General features: G+C 44.1%; 1 protein-coding gene across 2 annotated transcripts in view; it reads left to right on the forward strand.

Annotated features, from left to right (window-relative positions):
- The window catches only part of exoc4 (exocyst complex component 4), a 323,186-nt gene that overhangs the window by 261,787 nt on the left and 46,587 nt on the right, over positions 1-14,812 (forward strand). The gene's annotated exons all lie outside the window — the stretch shown is intronic.

Genomic DNA, 14,812 nt, shown 5'->3' on the forward strand with positions numbered 1-14,812 from the left:
GTTATGGTGGGTGTCTGACAGTATGTAGTTCCTTCTTCCTCTGGTGGGGTGTCTGACAGTATGTAGTTCCTTCTAGTTATGGTGGGTGTCTGACAGTATGTAGTTCCTTCTTCCTCTGGTGGGGTTTCTGACAGTATGTAGTTCCTTCTAGTTATGGTGGGTGTCTGACAGTATGTAGTTCCTTCTAGTTATGGTGGGGTGTCTGACAGTATGTAGTTCCTTCTAGTTACAGTGGGGTGTCTGACAGTATGTAGTTCCTTCTAGTTATGGTGGGTCTCTGACAGTATGTAGTTCCTTCTAGTTATGGTGGGGTGTCTGACAGTATGTAGTTCCTTCTAGTTACAGTGGGGTGTCTGACAGTATGTAGTTCCTTCTTCCTCAGGTGGGGTGTCTGATAGTATGTAGTTCCTTCTAGTTACAGTGGGGTGTCTGACAGTATGTAGTTCCTTCTTCCTCTGGTGGGGTGTCTGACAGTATGTAGTTCCTTCTAGTTACAGTGGGGTGTCTGACAGTATGTAGTTCCTTCTAGTTATGGTGGGTGTCTGACAGTATGTAGTTCCTTCTAGTTATGGTGGGGTGTCTGACAGTATGTAGTTCCTTCTAGTTACAGTGGGGTGTCTGACAGTATGTAGTTCCTTCTAGTTACAGTGGGGTGTCTGACAGTATGTAGTTCCTTCTAGTTATGGTGGGTCTCTGACAGTATGTAGTTCCTTCTAGTTATGGTGGGGTGTCTGACAGTATGTAGTTCCTTCTAGTTACAGTGGGGTGTCTGACAGTATGTAGTTCCTTCTTCCTCAGGTGGGGTGTCTGATAGTATGTAGTTCCTTCTAGTTACAGTGGGGTGTCTGACAGTATGTAGTTCCTTCTAGTTATGGTGGGTGTCTGACAGTATGTAGTTCCTTCTAGTTATGGTGGGGTGTCTGACAGTATGTAGTTCCTTCTAGTTACAGTGGGGTGTCTGACAGTATGTAGTTCCTTCTTCCTCAGGTGGGGTGTCTGACAGTATGTAGTTCCTTCTTCCTCAGTGGGGTGTCTGACAGTATGTAGTTCCTTCTTCCTCAGTGGGGTGTCTGACAGTATGTACCTCCTTCTTCCTCAGTGGGGTGTCTGACAGTATGTACCTCCTTCTTCCTCAGTGGGGTGTCTGACAGTATGTAGTTCCTTCTTCCTCAGTGGGGTGTCTGACAGTATGTAGTTCCTTCTTCCTCAGTGGGGTGTCTGACAGTATGTAGTTCCTTCTTCCTCAGGTGGGGTGTCTGACAGTATGTAGTTCCTTCTAGTTATGGTGGGTGTCTGACAGTATGTAGTTCCTTCTAGTTACAGTGGGGTGTCTGACAGTATGTAGTTCCTTCTAGTTATGGTGGGTGTCTGACAGTATGTAGTTCCTTCTAGTTACAGTGGGGTGTCTGACAGTATGTAGTTCCTTCTAGTTATGGTGGGTGTCTGACAGTATGTAGTTCCTTCTAGTTATGGTGGGGTGTCTGACAGTATGTAGTTCCTTCTAGTTACAGTGGGGTGTCTGACAGTATGTAGTTCCTTCTAGTTACAGTGGGGTGTCTGGCAGTATGTAGTTCCTTCTAGTTATGGTGGGTGTCTGACAGTATGTAGTTCCTTCTAGTTACAGTGGGGTGTCTGACAGTATGTAGTTCCTTCTAGTTACAGTGGGGTGTCTGACAGTATGTAGTTCCTTCTTCCTCAGTGGGGTGTCTGACAGTATGTAGTTCCTTCTTCCTCAGTGGGGTGTCTGACAGTATGTAGTTCCTTCTTCCTCAGGTGGGGTGTCTGACAGTATGTAGTTCCTTCTAGTTATGGTGGGTGTCTGACAGTATGTAGTTCCTTCTAGTTATGGTGGGTGTCTGACAGTATGTAGTTCCTTCTTCCTCAGGTGGGGTGTCTGACATTATGTAGTTCCTTCTAGTTACGGTGGGTGTCTGACAGTATGTAGTTCCTTCTAGTTACAGTGGGGTGTCTGACAGTATGTAGTTCCTTCTAGTTATGGTGGGGTTTCTGACAGTATGTAGTTCCTTCTAGTTACGGTGGGTGTCTGACAGTATGTAGTTCCTTCTTCCTCAGGTGGGGTGTCTGACAGTATGTAGTTCCTTCTTCCTCGGGTGGGGTGTCTGACAGTATGTAGTTCCTTCTTCCTCGGGTGGGGTGTCTGACAGTATGTAGTTCCCTCTTCCTCAATCACTGACTGTTAATACTATTTATTGTAGAACTTGACTATATACACGGGGTACCAGTACAGAGTCAATGATAACTTGGCTATATACACGGGGTACCAGTACAGAGTCAATGATAACTTGGCTATATACCCGGGGTACCAATACAGAGTCAATGATAACTTGGCTATATACACGGGGTACCAGTACAGAGTCAATGATAACTTGGCTATATACACGGGGTACCAGTACAGAGTCAATGATAACTTGACTATATACACGGGGTACCAGTACAGAGTCAATGATAACTTGGCTATATACACGGGGTACCAGTACAGAGTTAATGATAACTTGGCTATATACACGGGGTACCAGTACAGAGTCAATGATAACTTGGCTATATACATGGGGTACCAGTACAGAGTCAATGATAACTTGGCTATATACACGGGGTACCAGTACAGAGTCAATGATAACTTGGCTATATACACGGGGTACCAGTACAGAGTCAATGATAACTTGGCTATATACGCATGGTACCAGTACAGAGTCGATTATAACTTGGCTATATACACGGGGTACCAGTACAGAGTCAATGATAACTTGGCTATATACACAGGGTACCAGTACAGAGGCAATGATAACTTGGCTATATACACGGGGTACCAGTACAGAGTCAATGATAACTTGACTATATACACGGGGTACCAGTACAGAGTCAATGATAACTTGGCTATATACACGGGGTACCAGTACAGAGTCAATGATAACTTGACTATGTACACGGGGTACCAGTACAGAGTTAATGATAACTTGGCTATATACACGGGGTACCAGTACTGAGTCAATGATAACTTGGCTATATACACGGGGTACCAGTACAGAGTCAATGATAACTTGGCTATATACGCAGGGTACCAGTACAGAGGCAATGATAACTTGGCTATATACACGGGGTACCAGTACAGAGTCAATGATAACTTGACTATATACACGGGGTACCAGTACAGAGTCAATGATAACTTGGCTATATACACGGGGTACCAGTACAGAGTCAATGATAACTTGACTATGTACACGGGGTACCAGTACTGAGTCAATGATAAGTTGGCTATATACGCAAGGTACCAGTACTGAGTCAATGATAAGTTGGCTATATACACAGGGTACCAGTACTGAGTCAATGATAACTTGGCTATATACGCAGGGTACCAGTACTGAGTCAATGATAAGTTGGCTATATACGCAGGGTACCAGTACTGAGTCAATGATAACTTGGCTATATACGCAGGGTACCAGTACTGAGTCAATGATAACTTGGCTACCAGTACTGAGTCAATGATAACTTGGCTATATACGCAGGGTACCAGTACTGAGTCAATGATAACTTGGCTATATACACAGGGTACCAGTACAGAATCAATGATAAGTTGGCTATATACGCAGGGTACCAGTACTGAGTCAATGATAACTTGGCTATATACGCATGGTACCAGTACTGAGTCAATGATAAGTTGGCTATATACGGCTATATACACAGGGTACCAGTACAGAGTCAATGATAACTTGGCTATATACACGGGGTACCAGTACAGAGTCAATGATAACTTGGCTATATACGCAGGGTACCAGTACAGAGTCAATGATAACTTGGCTATATACACAGGGTACCAGTACTGAGTCAATGATAAATTGGCTATATACGCAGGGTACCAGTACTGAGTCAATGATAAATTGGCTATATACATGGGGTACCAGTACAGAGTCAATGATAACTTGGCTATATACATGGGGTACCAGTACTGAGTCAATGATAACTTGGCTATATACACAGGGTACCAGTACTGAGTCAATGATAAATTGGCTATATACATGGGGTACCAGTACAGAGTCAATGATAACTTGGCTATATACCCGGGGTACCAGTACAGAGTCAATGATAACTTGGCTATATACATGGGGTACCAGTACAGAGTCAATGATAACTTGACTATATACCCGGGGTACCAGTACAGAGTCAATGATAACTTGGCTATATACACGGGGTACCAGTACAGAGTCAATGATAACTTGGCTATATACACGGGGTACCAGTACAGAGTCAATGATAACTTGGCTATATACACGGGTACCAGTACCAGTATATACACACCAGTAGAGTCAATGATAACTTGGCTATATACACGGGGTACCAGTACAGAGGCAATGATAACTTGGCTATATACACGGGGTACCAGTACAGAGTCAATGATAACTTGACTATATACACGGGGTACCAGTACAGAGTCAATGATAACTTGGCTATATACACGGGGTACCAGTACAGAGTCAATGATAACTTGACTATGTACACGGGGTACCAGTACTGAGTCAATGATAAGTTGGCTATATACGCAAGGTACCAGTACTGAGTCAATGATAAGTTGGCTATATACACAGGGTACCAGTACTGAGTCAATGATAACTTGGCTATATACGCAGGGTACCAGTACTGAGTCAATGATAAGTTGGCTATATACGCAGGGTACCAGTACTGAGTCAATGATAACTTGGCTATATACGCAGGGTACCAGTACTGAGTCAATGATAACTTGGCTATATACGCAGGGTACCAGTACTGAGTCAACGATAACTTGGCTATATACACAGGGTACCAGTACAGAATCAATGATAAGTTGGCTATATACGCAGGGTACCAGTACTGAGTCAATGATAACTTGGCTATATACGCATGGTACCAGTACTGAGTCAATGATAAGTTGGCTATATACGGCTATATACACAGGGTACCAGTACAGAGTCAATGATAACTTGGCTATATACACGGGGTACCAGTACAGAGTCAATGATAACTTGGCTATATACGCAGGGTACCAGTACAGAGTCAATGATAACTTGGCTATATACACAGGGTACCAGTACTGAGTCAATGATAAATTGGCTATATACGCAGGGTACCAGTACTGAGTCAATGATAAATTGGCTATATACATGGGGTACCAGTACAGAGTCAATGATAACTTGGCTATATACATGGGGTACCAGTACTGAGTCAATGATAACTTGGCTATATACACAGGGTACCAGTACTGAGTCAATGATAAATTGGCTATATACATGGGGTACCAGTACAGAGTCAATGATAACTTGGCTATATACCCGGGGTACCAGTACAGAGTCAATGATAACTTGGCTATATACATGGGGTACCAGTACAGAGTCAATGATAACTTGGCTATATACCCGGGGTACCAGTACAGAGTCAATGATAACTTGGCTATATACACGGGGTACCAGTACAGAGTCAATGATAACTTGGCTATATACACGGGGTACCAGTACAGAGTCAATGATAACTTGGCTATATACACGGGGTACCAGTACAGAGTCAATTATAACTTGGCTATATACACGGGGTACCAGTACAGAGTCAATGATAACTTGGCTATATACACGGGGTACCAGTACAGAGTCAATGATAACTTGGCTATATACATGGGGTACCAGTACAGAGTCAATGATAACTTGGCTATATACACGGGGTACCAGTACAGAGTCAATTATAACTTGGCTATATACACGGGGTACCAGTACAGAGTCAATGATATCTTGGCTATATACACGGGGTACCAGTACTGAGTCAATGATAAGTTGGCTATATACATGGGGTACCAGTACAGAGTCAATGATAACTTGGCTATATACATGGGGTACCAGTACTGAGTCAATGATAACTTGGCTATATACATGGGTTACCAGTACAGAGTCAATGATAACTTGGCTATATACATGGGGTACCAGTACAGAGTCAATGATAAATTGGCTATATACACGGGGTACCAGTACTGAGTCAATGATAAGTTGGCTATATACATGGGGTACCAGTACAGAGTCAATGATAACTTGGCTATATACATGGGGTACCAGTACAGAGTCAATGATAACTTGGCTATATACATGGGGTACCAGTACTGAGTCAATGATAACTTGGCTATATACACGGAGTACCAGTACTGAGTCAATGATAACTTGGCTATATACACGGGGTACCAGTACAGAGTCAATGATAACTTGGCTATATACACAGGGTACCAGTACAGAGTCAATGATAACTTGGCTATATACACAGGGTACCAGTACAGAGTCAATGATAACTTGGCTATATACACGGGGTACCAGTACAGAGTCAATGATAACTTGGCTATATACACGGGGTACCAGTACAGAGTCAATGATAACTTGGCTATATACATGGGGTACCAGTACAGAGTTCGAGGTAGTTGAGGTAGATAAAGTTGAAGTCGGAAGTTTACATACACCTTAGCCAAATACATTTAAACTCAGTTTTTCACAATTCCTGACATTTAATCCCAGTAAACATTCCCTGTTTTAGGTCAGCACTTTATTTTAAGAATGTGAAATGTGTCCCTAAACTCAAATTAAATTCATTAATAACTTTAGTGAAGTGGGCAACATAGCCAAAACATTTGTGTTTTACAGCACCTTACTAGCATGGAGGGACTGTAGGAAATACCTGCCAAATATGTTCTCTATGTTGCCTATAGTAGGCAACTCAGACTTGCCAAAAGCCCTGAGTGATGCCAATATTAATCTTTGGCATGCTCTAGGAATCAGGACCTTTTCAGACCTATTTCATCAGAAAACCACTACACTGAAATCCTTTCAAGAGCTCTGCAGTGAATTCAATGTGCCAAGATCCCATTTTTTTTAAATATCTTCAAATTAGACACGTCATTTCCTCATTTATTTCCAAGAGGAGGTTTAGAGCTCAGCTGAATGAAGTTGAAACCCTTCTTGTCACAGCACAATCCATTAAAGGCTAAATCTCCTACATCTATAGACTCCTTTCTGAGAAAGGAGGCTCCTCCTTTACTCCTTTGAAAATAATCTGGGAAAAGGACCTTGGTCTGACTATCAGTGATGAGTTATGGGCGGAGGTTTGCAACAGGGTATACTGCTCCTCTACTACTCTACTATGTAAAAATGAAAGAATCTAATTACACATTTCTGTACAAATTTTATTACACTCCAATGAGACTCCATAGAATGAAAACAGACATGTCTCCTAACTGTAAAAGATGTACCTCTGAAAGTGGAACATATATGCATGTATTTTGGAGCTATAGAGAGATTGCCAGATTCTGGCACTCTATACATACTGCTGCACAGAAAATACTAGATGTACAGTTTGATATGACCCCGTGTATCTATCTAATGCCCAGCAAAACTTTGTTCTTGATCCTGACAGAGAAAATGTGCTTATGACTATTACATACTTTGCTAAGAAATGTATTCTTCTATTGTGGGCCACTAATACTTCTCCTACATTTAAAATGTGGATTGACCAGATTGTTGACTTTCTCCCTCTTGAAAAGCTCACTTATGACCTCCACAAGAGACAGCCCAAGTTTGATAGACTCTGGTCTCTACTACTCAAGTATATTTCAAATTGGACAGAGTGAATGGGGTGGTTAGGGTAATGAGCAGATACATATTGTGTAAGGTCCTGTAAAAACTAAAAACGAATTATTTGCTCGTCATCTCAGCTAAGGCTGGAAATAACTAATAAGAATATATATATATATATTTTTTTAAAATAATTATTCATTCTATTTTTATTTGTAAAGTTTTTTATATTATTGTTATTTTCTGTTTGTTGTTTGATTGAAAAACAAGAACTTAATAAAACTTTAAATTGAAAGAAAAGAAAGAATGTGAAATGTCAGAATAATAGTAGAGAGAATTATTTATTTCAGCTCATCACATTCCCACATCCCCAAGTTTACATACGCTCAATTAGCATTTGGTAGCATTGCCTTTAAATTGTTTAACTTGAGTCAAACGTTTCGGGTAGCCTTCCACAAGCTTCCCACAATAAGTTGGGTTAATTTTGGCCCATTCCTCCTGACAGAGCTGGTGTAACTGTCAGGTTTGTAGGCCTCCTTGCTCACACACTTTTTCAATTCTGCCCACAAATGGTCTATAAGATTGAGGTCAGGGCTTTGTGATGGCCACTCCAATACCTTGACTTTGTTGTCCTTAAGCCATTTTGCCACAACTTTGGAAGTATGCTTGGGGGTCATTGTCCATTTGGAAGACCCATTTGCGACCAAGCTTTAACTTCCTGACAATATATCCACAGAATTTTCCAGCCTCATGATGCCATGCACCAGTCCCTCCTGCAGCAAAGCACCCCCACAACAAGATGCTGCCACCCCCGTGCTTCATGGTTGGGATGGTGTTCTTCGGCTTGCAAGGCTCCCCCTTTTTCTTCCAAACATAACAATGGTCATTATGGCCAGAGGACATTTTTTCAAAATGTACGATCTTTGTCCCCATATGCAGTTGCAAACCGTAGTCTGGCTTTTTTATGCCGGTTTTGGAGCAGTGGCTTCTTCCTTGCTGAGCAGCCTTTCAGGTTATGTCGATATAGGACCCATTTTACTGTGGATATAGATACTTTTGTGCCTGTTTCCTCCAGCATCTTCACAAGGTCCTTTGCTGTTGTTCTGGGATTGATTTGCACTTTTCGCACCAAAGTACGTTCATCTCTAGGAGACAGAACGCGTCTCCTTCCTGAACGGTATGAACGCTGCATGGTCCCATGGTGTTTATACTTGCGTACTATTGTTTGTACAGATGAATGTGGTACCTTCAGGCATTTGGAAATTGCTCCCAGGGATGAACCAGACTTGTGGAGGTCTACAATTTTTTTTCTGAGATCTGATTTCTTTTGATTTTCCCATGATGTCAATTAAAGGCACTGAGTTTGAAGGTAGGCCTTGAAATAAATCCACAGGAACGCCTCCAATTGACTCAAATGATGTCAATTAGCCTATCAGAAGCTTTTAAAGCCATGACTTCATTTTCTGGAATTTTCCAAGCTGTTTAAATGCACAGTCAACTTAGTTTATGTAAACTTCTGACCCACTGGAATGGTGATACAGTGAGTTATAAGTGAAATAATCTGTCTGTAAACAATTGTTGGAAAAATTACTTGTGTCATGAACAAAGTAGATGTCCTAACCGACTTGCCAAAACTTAACAAGAAATTTGTGGAGTGGTTGAAAACCTAGTTTTAATGTCTCCAACCTAAGTGTATGTAAACTTCCGACTTCAACTGCATGTACACACAGGTAGGGATAAAGTGACTAGGTAAGAGGATAGATAATAAACAGTAACAGCAGCGTATGTGATGAGTCAATAGAGTTAGTGCCAAAAGGGTCCGTGCTGATTTGGTTAAATATTGTTATGGCTTTGGGGGTGGATGCTGTTCAGCGTCCTGTTGGTTCCAGACTTGGTATCTCTTGTTGTGCGGTAACAGAGAGAACAGTCTATGACTTAAGTGGCTGGAGTCTTTGACCATTTTTAGGGCCTTCCTCTGACACCGCCTGGTATAGAGGTCCAGAATGGCATGGAGCTCGGCCCCAGTGATGTACTGGGCCATATGCACTACCCTCTGTAGTCGGATGTCAAGCAGTGGCCATACCAGGCGGTGATGCAGCCAGTCAAGATGCTCTCAAGGGTGCAGCTGTAGAACCTTTTGAGGAGCTGAGGGCCCATGCCAAATCTTGGTACACTTAAAACCAGAACAATTTATACATAGTTCACCACGCTTGTTTGCTTTGAATTTCTTCTGTGTAATGTCTTCATGAACACACTCTAGAATTTCTTCTGTGTAATGTCTTCATGAACACACTCTAGAATTTTAAAGTGTTATTCACCTGTCCCCATGGGATAACCTTTTGAAGAACCCTTTTTGGGTCCAGGTACAACCCTTTTGGTTTCCATGTAGAACCCTTTTCACAGAGAGTTCTACCTGGAACCCAACTCTTTAAATGGTTATCCTATGGGGACAGCCAAAATACCCTTTCGGTTTCCATGTAGAACCCTTTTCACAGAGAGTTCTACCTGGAACCCAACTCTTTAAATGGTTATCCTATGGGGACAGCCAAAATACCCTTTTGGTTTCCATGTAGAACCCTTTTCACAGAGAGTTCTACCTGGAACCCAACTCTTTAAATGGTTATCCTATGGGGACAGCCAAAATACCCTTTCGGTTTCCATGTAGAACCCTTTTCACAGAGAGTTCTACCTGGAACCCAACTCTTTAAATGGTTATCCTATGGGGACAGCCAAAATACCCTTTTGGTTTCCATGTAGAACCCTTTTCACAGACAGTTCTACCTGGAACCCAACTCTTTAAATGGTTATCCTATGGGGACAGCCAAAATACCCTTTTGGTTTCCATGTAGAACCCTTTTCACAGAGAGTTCTACCTGGAACCCAACTCTTTAAATGGTTATCCTATGGGGACAGCCAAAATACCCTTTTGGTTTCCATGTAGAACCCTTTTCACAGAGAGTTCTACCTGTAACCCAACTCTTTAAATGGTTATCCTATGGGGACAGCCAAAATACCCTTTTGGTTTCCATGTAGAACCCTTTTCACAGAGAGTTCTACCTGGAACCCAACTCTTTAAATGGTTATCCTATGGGGACAGCCAAAATACCCTTTTGGTTTCCATGTAGAACCCTTTTCACAGAGAGTTCTACCTGGAACCCAACTCTTTAAATGGTTATCCTATGGGGACAGCCAAAATACCCTTTTGGTTTCCATGTAGAACCCTTTTCACAGAGAGTTCTACCTGGAACCCAACTCTTTAAATGGTTATCCTATGGGGACAGCCAAAATACCCTTTTGGAACCCTTTTTTCTAAGAGTGCAGTTATACAATATTATAATTATTTAGGGAACATCATGCAACAGACTTGTGCATTGTGATTTAAATTTGTGCTTTAGGGTTATATCGTCTCAAGACAATTACTCTTTACTTTTGTAAAAGTCAAGTAACTGAATTTTCTTTCGTGCAACGCAACCATGTTCTTTTGTTTTGTTCTTTGTGGAAAGACGAAAGGAAATGATGGTGTGTGTTCCATGATTAATTGTCTGAGTCAGGGGATCAGCATTCAGACTCATCTCTAACCATGATACTGCAGTATTTCCGGTTTCTGAACACTTGGACCAAAATAGAGTCTTGTTTTTGCAGGCGGATATCTAAGACGAGGATTGCCGGGTCGTTCCACGAGTACCTTTTGCATCACTTTGATACTATTGGTTTAAATTGTGCACCAATATTGAATTTTAAAAGCTGGTTATGTTATATGATCTTATCCTTAATCTGGGGAGAAAGCTGAGAGAACAGAAGTGGTGTTGTTGGTGAGTTTGGTTCAACCTTGGTGTGGTCAAGATGTGCTTCTCTCCTATTTCTATTGGCTTTCATCCCCAGACAAACACATCTGGTCTATTTGCAGTTTCCATTAGCACGTGTTGTTGGGGTGAGTCGGTTCTGTTATTATCATCAAGGTCATGTGAATGTGTTGGATATGTTTACGTTATTGAACTGGATCTTAATTAGGGTTGGATCAAAGCACTATTGCTACACAGCCCTCAAACTCACCTCTGGACCTCCAAGACAGTTCTGCCTCATTGTTCCACTGTCCCCTGTAACCAGGGACTGATTTAGACCTGGGACACCAGGTGTGTGCAATTAGTTATTAGGTAGAACAGAAAACCAGCAGGCTCCAGACCTCAGGGTCAGAGTGGAGTTACCCCTGATCTACAGTGTATAGCTCTGAAGGATCTGTTTTCCTTCACAAACTGTTGAAGTCCCTGTATAACATATAACCTCTTGTTGAAGAGAATGAAAGGCTGCCTTGTTCGGTGTTTACACTGGACTACCTGTTCAATGAGTCTTTACCTACATTGATGCAGACCTAACTGGCATCAATGCCCGATTTCTGCCAAAGTCATCAGATGCTTTTTTTAAGATTTCAAATTCAGAGAAACCTGTTGTTTTGTCTGTGCAGCCCCCTGTTCCTTCCTGCCACTGCAGTCAGCGCTCCAGAGCTTTGCACATAGCAGTTACTTTTCATTAGCATTTCTATATTAGTCTCTTCTCCTCCAAGCATTGTCCTCAGTGTCCATCCTGCACCTTTATCTCTCTCAATAACCTCCACCCACATAGGATAGACACACACACACACACACACACACACACACACACACACACACACACAGCTGGTGCCCACACACCCCTGTCTTAATAGAAAGAGCAATCTCCATGTCCATCTCTCTCTTTCTCTCTCTCTCACACACACACACACACACACACACACACACACACACACACACACACACACACTGCTTGTGAGCAGTGTTTGCTCAGTTGATTGGAGGACTGTGTCACTTGGCCTCCCTGTGTTTGTCTAAGCCAATGGGGTCTCAGCTTATCTTCAGCCACTTAGTTTGGCTTTAATGGGGACAAGGCAGAATACTGGGGACATGGAGATGAGGCAGGATACTGGGGACATGGAGATGAGGCAGGATACTGGGAACATGGAGACGAGGCAGGGTACTGGGAACATGGAGACGAGGCAGGGTATTGGGAACATGGAGACGAGGCAGGGTACTGGGAACATGGAGACGAGGCAGGGTACTGGGAACATGGAGACGAGGCCGGGTACTGGGAACATGGAGACGAGGCAGGGTACTGGGGACATGGAGACGAGGCAGGGTACTGGGAACATGGAGACGAGGCAGGATACTGGGAACATGGAGACGAGGCAGGGTACTGGGTTAATGGGGACGAGGCAGGGTACTGGGAACATGGAGACGAGGCAGTGTACTGGGGACATGGAGACGAGGCAGGGTACTGGGAACATGGAGACGAGGCAGGGTACTGGGTTAATGGGGACGAGGCCGGATACTGGGAACATGGAGACGAGGCAGTGTACTGGGGACATGGAGACGAGGCAGGATACTGGGAACATGGAGACGAGGCAGGGTATTGGGAACATGGAGACGAGGCAGGATACTGGGAACATGGAGACGAGGCAGGGTACTGGGAACATGGAGACGAGGCCGGGTACTGGGAACATGGAGACGAGGCAGGGTACTGGGTTAATGGGGACGAGGCAGGGTACTGGGAACATGGAGACGAGGCAGTGTACTGGGGACATGGAGACGAGGCAGGGTACTGGGAACATGGAGACGAGGCAGGGTACTGGGTTAATGGGGACGAGGCAGGGTACTGGGGACATGGAGACGAGGCAGGGTACTGGGTTAATGGGGACGAGGCCGGATACTGGGAACATGGAGACGAGGCAGTGTACTGGGGACATGGAGACGAGGCAGGGTACTGGGGACATGGAGACGAGGCAGGGTACTGGGAACATGGAGACGAGGCAGGGTACTGGGGACATGGAGACGAGGCAGGGTACTGGGAACATGGAGACGAGGCAGGATACTGGGAACATGGAGACGAGGCAGGGTACTGGGTTAATGGGGACGAGGCAGGGTACTGGGAACATGGAGACGAGGCAGTGTACTGGGGACATGGAGACGAGGCAGGGTACTGGGAACATGGAGACGAGGCAGGGTACTGGGAACATGGAGACGAGGCAGGGTACTGGGAACATGGAGACGAGGCAGGGTACTGGGGACATGGAGACGAGGCAGGGTACTGGGTTAATGGGGACGAGGCCGGGTACTGGGGACATGGAGACGAGGCAGGGTACTGGGGACATGGAGACATGGAGACGAGGCAGGGTACTGGGGACATGGAGACGAGGCAGGGTACTGGGGACATGGAGACGAGGCAGGGTACTGGGGACATGGAGACGAGGCAGGGTACTGGGGACATGGAGACGAGGCAGGGTACTGGAGACATGGAGACGAGGCAGGGTACTGGGGACATGGAGACGAGGCAGGATACTGAGTTAATGGGAACGAGGCAGGGTACTGGAGACATCTCATGTGATGTGACTCCCAAATAAGTCAACATGTGACTTTGTCAGAATGTGCATAATGTAGATACAGAGCTTTGAGTATTTCTATGATTTAGAGAATTTAGTTCCTGTTTCTAGTTTTTTAAGAATCAAATCAGAGAGTTTAAAACTTGTATAGTCTTGAATCTGTAGGAAATATCTCCACTAAGGACCTCTGTCAACAGGGGATATTGGCCTGCGTTGCTCAGCTGCAGTTTCAACTACTTCCTTCCTCACTCTGTCAGTGTGTGTTTGGGTCTTTGAGTGGGCTTGCCGTCCTGCCTGCTACGTGCTCTCATCCGTATGACCTTCACAAGGGCTGAGGGAGTAACTGGGGTGCTGGCCCTGACTGCAGCCAATCGATCGCTAGCCCTCACCACCCCTCTTCCACTCAGCAGTCTCTCTCCCAACACACACCACACCCCCCACCGCCTCATTGCCCAAATAGACTCACATATGAGTGACAGGGCCAATTTCTCTCTCCTTCCACTCCCCTCTAATTCATAGCCATTGATTTACACCTGGTGGTCTGAATGCTCTTTATACACACACACACACACACACACACACACACACACACACACACACACACACACACACACACACACACACACACACACACACACACACACACAGCTCCTTTGCATGGATCACAATGCAGACACAGACTTGGTGTCTCAGCACATGGATTGAAGGACTGAACGGACTTTCTGAAGGACTGTAGAAGGTCTTCAGATGTGTAGCACAGTGTCCCAAACCTCTCCTTGAGTTCTCACTGCTGTTACTCCTATTTGATGTATTA

Source organism: Oncorhynchus nerka, linkage group LG8, assembly GCF_034236695.1.
Source record: "Oncorhynchus nerka isolate Pitt River linkage group LG8, Oner_Uvic_2.0, whole genome shotgun sequence".
Lineage (NCBI taxonomy): Eukaryota > Metazoa > Chordata > Actinopteri > Salmoniformes > Salmonidae > Oncorhynchus > Oncorhynchus nerka.